This window comes from Bubalus bubalis, chromosome 6 (assembly GCF_019923935.1).
Source record: "Bubalus bubalis isolate 160015118507 breed Murrah chromosome 6, NDDB_SH_1, whole genome shotgun sequence".
Lineage (NCBI taxonomy): Eukaryota > Metazoa > Chordata > Mammalia > Artiodactyla > Bovidae > Bubalus > Bubalus bubalis.
This window is the reverse complement of record NC_059162.1, coordinates 89524372-89535098: the sequence shown is the minus strand read 5'-3', so window position 1 is coordinate 89535098 and position 10727 is coordinate 89524372. Positions and strand designations below refer to the sequence as shown.

Genomic DNA, 10727 nt, shown 5'->3' with positions numbered 1-10727 from the left:
TCCAGGCCCTAGGACTTTGGGAGACTCACCCAAACTTCTAGGCTTCCACTTGTCACAAGGGGATGCTAAGCTCTGCTCCCTGCATCCCAGGGTTCAGTGAGGGTTGACTAAGAAGTGAAATGGGTGGGAAGAAGGTTTTGGAGAAGTCTTAAGTGTGCAGGATGTTCTTCAGAGGGTCTGCTGACAGGTTACTACAGAAACAGAAGCCCTCCAGACAGAAAGCATTCAGGGCACAAGCCCCTCCAGGAGCCCTGCTGGGAACTGGGGCCGGCCCATCCAAGGGGTCCAGGCGAGGGCCATGGTCCCTGGAGCCAAGCCCCTGCCCTGTGATTTATCTGCCTTTGCCTCTCCAGCCTGGCTCAACTTGCAGATGCAGGGGTGGGGAAGGGGCTATCACAGAAACAGATGGATCTGGTCACAGGGTGACAGTGTCCATGCCAAGAACCCACTTTGTTTTAATGAATGACACCAAACACTTAGGCCATAAACTCTTCAGATTGCTGTGTCTGGCAGTAATTACATGCCTCCCATTAATAAATCCTATTTCTGAATGGTTTACTGCACTGCACCCCTTTCTTCAAACACTGCAGGCTGAAACCTGTCAGAGGAAGCCAGAGGCAGGCTTGTGAAAAGGAGGCAGATGAAACAGGGTGGCTTTCTGGGCATGAAAGGGCAACAGCCATGGGCAGGGAAGGAGTCATGGGCTGTGATATGCACCCAGGTTCCGGGTAGGTGGGAGGTTTGTGATTCTCACCCTTATAGTCAATTACTGACTCCCCAAAATTCTGACCCCCAAATTTGTCTTGAGAGCAGCTGCACTGCCTTAGTTCAGAATTCATCAGTCTCACCTGGAATACAGTGACAGTCCGTCATCTTGTCACTCCCCAGCTCAGCTACCACGTGCTGCCAGAGTGATCTTCCCCAAAGAAAAGTCTGACTACTTCACCCTCCAGCATCAAAACTATGCAAATGTCTACAGCATTCCAGGATAAAGCCCATGCCACCCCATCAGAGCCCTTTGGGATTTGAATCCTGCTACCTGCCCAAGCTCACTTCCCAGAAATTACCCTTCCCACTATACTCAACCCTAGTGGGTCTCCAAGTGTGGTCCTCAGACCAGAAGCATCAGCATCACCTAGTCAGCATCAGCACACATCTCATCACATATTCTGAGAAATGCACACTCTCAGGTCCACCCAGGGCTACTCATTCAGAAACTCTAAGGTAGGACTCAGTGATCCAGTCTGTTAATAAGCCCCGCGGATGATTTTGATGCATGTCATGGCCAGAAAAACACCTCCTTAGCTACTTTTTCTTAAACTTTAATGTGGACAGGAACTACCTGGGGATCTTGGTAAAATGTAGATTCTGACTTCGCTGGTCCAGTGAGTGTGTGTGTTAGTCCCTCAGTCATGTCCAACTCTTTGTGACCCCATGGACAGTAGCCCACCAGGCTCCTCTGTGTGGAATTCTCCAGGCCAGAATTCTGGAGTGGGTTGCCGTGCCCTCCTCCAGAGGATCTTCCCAACCCGGGGATCCAGCGTGGATCTCCTGCAGTGCAGGATGATTCTTTATCATCTGAGCCACCAGGGAAGCCCAGTTGGTCCAGGGTGAAGCTCAAAATTCTGCTGTTCTAGAAGGTTCCCAGGTGATGCTGGCACTTGCTACCCACACATCAAACTGGGCAGCAAAAGCTCTGGACTTCTGTGAGCTTCTCAGGACTTTAAACCACACTTACCACCCCTTGCTTCTGCCTTTGTGTGTGCTGTTCCCTGTCCCTCCCCTCGTTTTCTTTTCCTCCCTTTCTCATGTCCCTTTCCCATCAAACAATTCTACTCATCTATCAAAAGTCAACACAAAGAGTCTCTGGACTAAGAAGACTTCCTTAACACCCCCCACCCCCCAGGTAGATGGAAGCCTTTTTTACTCCTACTTCCACATGACTCTGCAAACATACACTGCATCAGAGCACTGATCACATTGTTTGTCCGTCAGTGCTTCCCCCTCCAAGAAAAATACTTTAGGAACAGGATCTCTTGCATCACTGTGAACATAGTACCAAAACAGTATCTGGCAAATAACAGGAGAACAATGGCTAGACAATGAATGAATGAATATTTAACAACCAGTTCTACCAGACTGGGACAAGTAGTGAAAGAAAGAAAGAAAGAAAAAACAAGTATTTGGGGAAGCTTGGCTACTTATTATCTTACCTCCCCTGCGTGTGTGCTCTGTTGCTCAGCTGTATCCAGTGCTCTGCAACCCTATGGACTATAGCTCACCAGGCTTCTCTGTCCATGGGATTCTCCAGGCAAGAATACTGGAGTGGGTTGCTGTTTCCTCTTCCAGGGGATCCTCCCGACCCAGGGATCGAACCTGCATCTCCTGCATGGCAGATGGATTTTTTTTTTTTTTTTTTACCACTGAGCCACCTGGGAAGCCCCTACCTACCACAGGACATGTATGAACTGCCAGGTTCCTTTTAAAAAGCAGGCAAGAGCTAACTCTGCTTTCTAAACCAAACCAGATGTATAATCCTAGAAGACAAAACACAGAGAGATGGTCTCCCTAAAGCAGGAACCCCAGAGAAAATTCCCAGGAGAGAATATCCAAACAGGGTGTCAGTACATAAGGATTACTCAGAGAGGAAGATTCCATACAGAGAAATTTCACCAAGGACATGCTTCTATTTATTAATGTATGCATCCCCTCCAAAAGCCTTTATCCAACCTTCCTATGTGATAAGTACTTTTAAGAAGTGGAAATGTAAGATGAATTAGATCTCTTCCTTGCTCCCAAGAGGTCCGTCTTGTGGGGAAAATAGATACAGAAAAGCGTGAGGACAATGCTGAGTGACAAAGGCTGTGATTCAGATGTGCACAAACCATGGAGCATATGCTTTTCATTTTGCCAGGAGGCATGGGGACAGGCATCAAAGCAGAGATGATATTTGAGCTGAGTCTTGAAGGCTGAGTTCATTTTTCAGGAGGAAAATAGGGAAGATGTGTATCTCAGGCAGAAGGCACAGGGCAATCACAGGAGCAGAGGCTCGAAGAATACTGCCCTTAGGGGGTGGTACTCTGATAGGGCAGGAGAAGTGGGCTGGGGTGAAGGATCTCGCTAGGAAGCTGAGCAGAACCAGATTAATCATTTGGCAAACAATGATGGAGTACCAGCTCGGCACTGAAGCAAGCCCTGGAGATGAAGACAACCATAAACAACACGGAAATGGTTTCTGCTTCCCTGGAGTTTACAGTTCACAGTTTAATAGGAGTGGTGGGGAAAACACAAATAAACAAATGAAAAAAAGCATCTGCACATTGTAACGGACAATTAGCTGAGCCAGAAAAAGACTGAGAGGTTTAACTTCAGGTGAAATGAATAGGGAAAGGCTCTCCAAGGAAGTGAATTTCATCCAAGAAGAAAGAAAAGAAAGGGAGTAAGGAAAGGACCCCAAGCAGAAAGAGAAGATTAGGCAAAACCCTCAAGGCAGGAGGGAACATAGAAAATTCAAGAAACCCAAAATGGATGGAATTAATGAGTGAAGGGACATGACATAATTTGGGCAAAAGAGACTGGAAGGGTAGACAGGCCACACTGCCTGGCTCCTGCAGGCCATGGTGGGTGTTTGTCTTGATGTTAAGCAGGGGAGACTTTTGAAGGCTCCTGAGCCTGAGGATAACATGACCTAGTTTGGTTGGTATATTTTCTTTTCTCTTTTATTTTTTTCCAAACAGATGACTAGTTCCTTAATGAAAAATGGATTGGAAGGAGATTGGAGACAGATCCTCACTGAAGACTTCATAATTGTCCTGTTGAGAAAAAAAAAAAAAAGAAGCCAGGCCAGAACTAATCTGATGGCAGCAAGAATGGAGGGAGCAGCCTCAGGGGAAAACTCCACTCTAGGAGCCCCCGGAAGGCAGCTTCCTCTACTTAAGGTGAAAATAGAGCAAGTTCTCTATCAGGATGTATTGATTGAAAAGACTAACTTTCTGCCTTGCAGCATGCCTTCTTCCATCTGCCTGAATTCTGGGTTGGGGAGTCATTTGGCTTAAGGTGTGAGCAAGCTCTATGATGGCAATATTCCTGGCCAGCACATGCACGGATGCTGGCAGGCACTTAAAAAGGCAAGGTAATTCACAGATTTTCCACCTTGCCACTGTTGGGCTGCCCCATGGCAACCTGCCCAGCCAAGTCTCCCATTGGGCTAAACTCCTGGGGAACTGTGATCTAAAGAATACTGGGGGGTTGGGGGGAGGTTGATTCCACAAATACAAGGGCCAGTTGCACACAGGAGGCATGGAGGTGCTTTCTTTTCTTAAACCCTCTAGAATGCCTATCCTATCAAGACACATCATGGCATTTAACAGCATTTTAGGAAGAGAGATTTTACTGGGGCTTTTCAGACCTTTCAACACATCTTGCCTTTGATCTAAAGGATCTCCAAGGAGAAAAGGAAACCCCATCCCCTACACTGTTGGTGGAAATGTAAATTGGTGCAGCCTCTGTGGAAAACAGTATGGAAAACTGTTTTCTCAAAAAACTAAACACAGAACTACCATATGACCTGGCAGTTTCACTCCTGGGTATTTATCTGAAAGAAACAAAAACACTCATTTGGAAAGATACATGCTCCCCAGTGTTCATAGCAGTGTTATTTGCAATAGCCAAAATACAGAAGCATCCTAAGTGTCAACAGGTGAATAGATTTAAAAAGATATGGTGTGTCTGTGTATAATGGAATATTCGTTGTTGTTCAGCCACTAAGTCGTATCTCACTGTTTTGCAACCTCGTGGACTGTAGCCCACCAGGCTTCTCTGTCCATGGAATTATCCAGGCAAGAATAATGGAGTGGATTGCCATTTCCTTCTCCAGGAGATCTTCCCAACCCAGGGATCAAACCCAGGTCTTCTACATTGCAGACAGATTTTTTAACCATCTGAGCCACCAGGGAAGCATGCATATTAGCTATACTTCAATTAAAAATCAATCAGTCAATAAAAGATCTTCAAGGATAATTTAATCCAACCCCCTTTTTGACTGATAGGTAAACTAAGATGCAGGAAGGAATGACGTATCTGACGTCATGAACCTTTGGTCTTAGCAAAGCTATAGCTGCAAGATTGGCTTAATTCTGGACTCTTTGTCTACAACTCCACACACACTTCTGTGAATAACTTAATGAGTATTTACTACGTGCTGGACTCTGATTCTCATATCACTAGAGAAGTGAATTTTTAAATACATGCGATATTATAGAACAGAATATTAGACTTGTTGAGTATCTTGAATGCAGTGATGGTCTCCATGATGAACCCCTGAGAGTAAGGGAACTGAGTTTTATTTGTCCCTACACATTCAGTCAAGGAACCAGGAAGATACAACTTTGATCAGGGAATGCAGAACACATCCTTTGCTTGTTGAGGATTATTTACAGCCATAAAATGGGGCCAAGTAGTGACTGGTACAAGCAGTTCCAAGTAGCTCTGTTTGTGGGCAGGTCTCTGAATAAAGACGCTGCAGTACTGGGTGGGTGGCAATGAGTTTTTTTCCCCTTACTGGTCAATTGCCTTTTCAGGTGGTCTTTATGAAGCCATCAATCTTTTAAGCCTGACAGTCACTGTGACCCACTGCAGCTCAGGAAAGGAATCTTTCTTAATTACCAGACCTTTCTTGCTCCCCTGAGATCCTTGAGTACTACACCAGGTGGGGCTGATAGATGAGTCGTCAGGTTCTAGGAGCAAAAGAGAAGTGTCTTATTTGCTCAGACCTGAGGGCTCTCAGCTCGGAGAAGGCAATGGCAATCCACTCCAGTCTCTTGCCTGGAAAATCCCATGGACAGAGGAGCCTGGTGGGCTGCAGTCCATGGGGTCTCTAAGAGTCAGACATGACTGAGCGACTTCACTTTCACTTTTCACTTTCATGCATTGGAGAAGGAAATGGCAACCCACTCCAGTGTTCTTGCCTGGAGAATCCCAGGGACGGGGGACCCTGGTGGGCTGCCGTCTATGGGGTCGCACCGAGTTGGACACGACTGAAACAACTTAGCAGCAGCAGCAGCAGAGGGCTCAGCTTGCTATCCCAGCATAGTTAGAGGTGAAGTCCTGGCAAACCACCCATGATTCATGTCTCTAGGAAAAGACTTCTTTGCTCCAGCCTTTGGAGTATTACTGAGGGATTAATAACACAGACTTCAGGGTCAGATCCTTGAGCACAGATTCCCATCTCTGTCTCTTACTGTGAAGCAAATTGCTTGACTCCCAAGTTTTTATTTCCTTATGTGCAACAGACTCCCTTCACCTGCACCACTTTGAGAAGTTGGAAGCCTCAGTCCTCTGACTACTTCACTTTCCATGATCTTACTTCTGGCTTTAAATACTTTGTTTGCACCAATGACTCTTAAATGTTTGTCCCAGACCTCTCACCAAAATCCCAGACCCAGATACTTAACTACACACCTAACATCTCGACTGGACCATGTCATGGACATCTCAAACTTTATATGCCCCAAACCAACATCTTGATCCCTGCTCCATCCTGTCTTCCCTATTTTTAGTAAATAGCAACTCCATTCTAGGACAGACGTGGGTATATAGACCTTCGAATCATATTGGAATTCACTCCCCTCTTCTGGTCCATCATCAAAGGCTGCCTGCTCTGCCTCCTTCAATCTCACCTTCTCACTACCCACCCCATTACCACTGAGATCCAAGTTCCCAATATTCCTGCTTGGACAATTGCATCAGTCACCTCCCTGGAAAGTTTCCAACCTTCCATTCTTGCCCCTTTTAGACTTTTGTTCCTCAGTAGCCATAGTGATACTTTATAAAATCACCTTTTGATTTAAATCCTTCAGTGGGACCTCCCACCTCATTCAGTAGAAGCTAAAGTCTTAACAATGTCCTACAGGGCTCTACAAAATATTTCCTCCTCTCTCACAGCCCACACTTCTTCTCTCATTTCCTCCCACCACACTCCCTGTCATCCAAGTCACCCCAACCCATTCCATGCCACCCCCCTCACTGTCCTGCAGTGAGCATATCCCACCTCAGGGCTCCCTACAGATGCTATTCCCTCTGCCTGAGAGGTGCTTCCCCTGCTTATCCATGTGACTCACTCACTCCCTTTTCTTTAGGTTTCTGCTCAAATTTCACACTATCCAAGACACCACCCCTTACTCTCCTACATGACAGCAACCTCCTCCTTTCCTGCACCATCATCCTCCATATTCTGCTTTATTCTCCCTCATTATCTTCAGTTCAATTCAGTTCAGTTGCTCAGTCATGTCTGACTCTTTGCGACCCCATGAATTGCAGCACGCGAGGCCTCCCTGTCCATCACCAACTCCCGGAGTTCACCCAAACTCATATCCATCGAGTCAGTGATGCCATCCAACCATCTCATCCTCTGTCATCCCCTTCTCCTCCTGCCCCCAATCCCTCCCAGCATCAGAGTCTTTTCCAATGAGTCAACTCTTCGCATGAGGTGGCCAAAGTATTGGAGTTTCAGCTTTAGCATCAGTCCTTCCAAAGAACACCCAGGACTGATCTCCTTTAGAATGGACTCGTTGGATCTCCTTGCAGTCCAAGGGACTCTCAAGAATCTTCTCCAACACCACATTATCTTACTGCCACCTAAATAGTCATGCAATTGCTTGTTGCCTGAGAGCAAGCACTTGACTCTGTTCACCACTGTGTCTGAAACATCTAGAATAGTGCTCGGCCCACAGAAGGTACTTTATAATTATTGTTGAATCCTTAAATAAATACAATGGAGGTAATAGTTTGCCTTCTAGGATGATGGAGGGATTGGATAGTACGGTGTGTGTCACTCATCCTGCATATTGTCTGCAGGTGATCCTTTTCCCAGTGGCACTTCCAATGTGACTGCAGGTCATGGTAAGTGATAGGATAAGAACATCCTTCCAGCTCCTTTATACAAAAAGAGAGACTTTTCACTTCTTCCAGTCCTTCTACTAAATGTTTGCCTTCTTTATATCATTTAAGCAAATCTATAAAGTAGGTATTTTTATTATTCCTAACTTTGCAGCCACAGGACTTGAGGTTTGGAGAGGTTAGAAAATTTAGATTATACATGTACAAAAGAGCATAGCATATATCAGGTGTGTAACACAAGTGCGATGACTCCTCCATCTAAAGTTCTGCCTCTGACTGGGAATTTAAGACCTGTTGGCCTAGTGGGCGTCATTAAAACCCAACTATCCCTATAGAACCGATTTTAAAAGACAAGAAAGAACTATAAGAACAGAGTGGGGTCCTCTTCCATAAATTGAGCCTATGAAGAAATCTGCCTTTACAGCTTTAATTCTTTCATCATAGAGATAATTAGATCAGCCAGGCATGAACTTTTTCAACACTTCTTTGAAGAAAATTATCAGAGATGCACCAAAGTGATTATATACATGAACACACACATAAGATTTATCTCATGTTTCTACCTCCAAATTTTGCCAAATGGTCCTCTATCAGTTAAAGGAATATGGCAACAAATAATATCAGTCATATACACACAAAAGAGACAGAAATAACTGCAGCCAACTGCAGATACAGATGTGGGAATGTGTGTAGTATTGTTATTGTTTAGTTGCTAAGTTGTGTCCAACTCTTTTGTGTCTCCATGGACTGTAGCCCACCAGGCTTCTCTGTCCCTGGCATTTCCTAGGCAAGAATACCAGAGTTGGTTGCCAAATCCTTCCCCAGGGATCTTCCCAACCCAGGGATCGAAACCCATGTCTCCTACATTGGTAGGCTAATTCTCTATCACTGAGCCACCAGGGAAGCCCTGTGTGTAGTATACACAACCTATAATGTTGTGTATATAAAGAGATTCTATAACCATATATAATAAAACATCAAAGGACTTATCTTTAAATACTGGGAATCTATATTCTTTGCACCTTAACTCTGTGATTTTTATCTCTTTCCTCCTTATCTTTATTTTTTCTGCAATGAACATATTCCATTTGAATAATAAGAGTTAAAAAGAAGATGTTAGCCAGAAGATAGACAGTAAGCCTCACCTCGTCCCTAACAGCATGGACACTGGTTCCAAGCAGTCTACCAGTGAATCTGTTCTCCCCTATGCTGTTGCTGCTGCTAAGTCACTTCAGTTGTGTCCGACTCTGTGCGACCCCATAGACGGCAGCCCACCAGGCTCCCCCGCCCCTGGGATTCTCCAGGCAAGAACACTGGAGTGGGTTGCCATTTCCTTCTCCAATGCATGAAAGTGAAAAGTGAAAGTGAAGTCGCTCAGTCGTTCCCGACTCTTAGCGACCCCAGGGACTGCAGCCCACCAGGCTCCTCTGTCCATGGGATTTTCCAGGCGAGAGTACTGGAGTGGGGTGCCATTGCCTTCTCCCATGCTGGTGGATATCAAAGCATGGCTTTTCTCCCAGTTTGTTAGGCTCAAAACCTCCTGGTTCCTCAACTTTACCCCACTCCTCACCCTATTGTATACTTCATTCTAACACACAAATTTTTGCTTTGAAAGAATGGCCTCCAAAAAAAATAACAATAATAACTAAAGAGAAACTGCAAGTATCATTCCCATGGGAGGGGAAAGGCGATGCAAATTAAAATTAAAGTGACTAACCTTATTTCCTCTAATAACTTTACTAGTAATAACAATAATGCCCAATGCTAGCAAGGGTGCAGTGAAATTGATAGTCTTCTGCATTGTTGAGGATGTTGTATGTTCAACCCTGTGGGAAAAACAAATTGGCAATGTGAATTAAAAGCCATGAAATTAGTCACTCTATTTCAGCCAGTAATTCAAATTCAGGAAATGTACCTTTAAAACATAATAAGAGGTGCTGTCAAAATTTATGTCCCAAGATGGTCATATTAGTGGAAAAAATAGCTCTGGTATATCTACTCAATAAAATATGAAACCACTATTTAAAATGACTATCATGAAGACAGGGGCAATATGCTCATGAAATCTATAAAGGCACACCACTATTACAGTTCCGTGTAAGTCGTGGAGAAAACAGGCTAAAACATTCTCAAAAGAAACATACCAAATACTCACACTGGGTGCAGAAGAGAGGTAGAAAATTAAAACCTGAATTTTCCAGAAAGTGAGCATGCTTCGTGAAGAATTTTTTAATCCATTCTAAATGAGTTGGGGTGGAGATATGCCTTCTTTGCACCTTAATTTCTCTGTGCCTCAGTTTCCGTACCTCTGAGTAGCATTAAAAGAGTTTCACCTTCAGGTACGCTCTAAGTATTGGACAGGATAATACATTTGACACATTAAATAAGCTAAGTCTTTAACATGCTTAGAACAATACCTATACATAGCAAGTATGCAATGCATGTTATTTTTGTTGTTCTCTGATCATTTATCTCTGCCTTGCCTCCCCATTCCTCTCCTGTCACATTGCTTACGTGTGTGCTAAGTCACTTCAGTCGTGTCCAACTCTTTGCAACCCTATGGACTGTAGCACGCCAGGTTCCTCTGTCCATGGGATTCTCCAGGCAAGAATAACAGAGTGGGTTGTCCTGTCCTGACCCAGGGATCAAACCTGAGTCTTTTATGTCTCCTGCATTGGCGGGCGGGTTGTTTACCACTAGAACCACCTGGGAGGCCCCTCCTAGCTCATTATTCTCAGGAATTTCTCTTCTCACTGAAATCCTTTAAGCAACTCCCTGCCGGATCTGCCTCCACATTCCTGTGTTCCTATCCTAAGCACAATTTTCTAAAA

At 44.7% G+C, this 10727-nt stretch overlaps 1 long non-coding RNA gene across 2 annotated transcripts; it reads right to left on the bottom strand.

Moving 5' to 3' along the window:
* Positions 1-3246: 3246 nt before the first annotated feature.
* LOC123333922 lies at positions 3247-10468 on the bottom strand. 2 transcript variants are annotated; one of them, XR_006551516.1, is made up of 4 exons: positions 10411-10468; positions 10052-10242; positions 9614-9722; positions 3247-3812 (listed from the first exon to the last, which is right to left on the bottom strand). It is a non-coding gene; the product is annotated as an uncharacterized LOC123333922 (long non-coding RNA). The 2 variants fall into 2 exon arrangements; XR_006551515.1 differs by lacking the exon at positions 3247-3812 and adding an exon at positions 7635-7932.
* Positions 10469-10727: the final 259 nt, after the last annotated feature.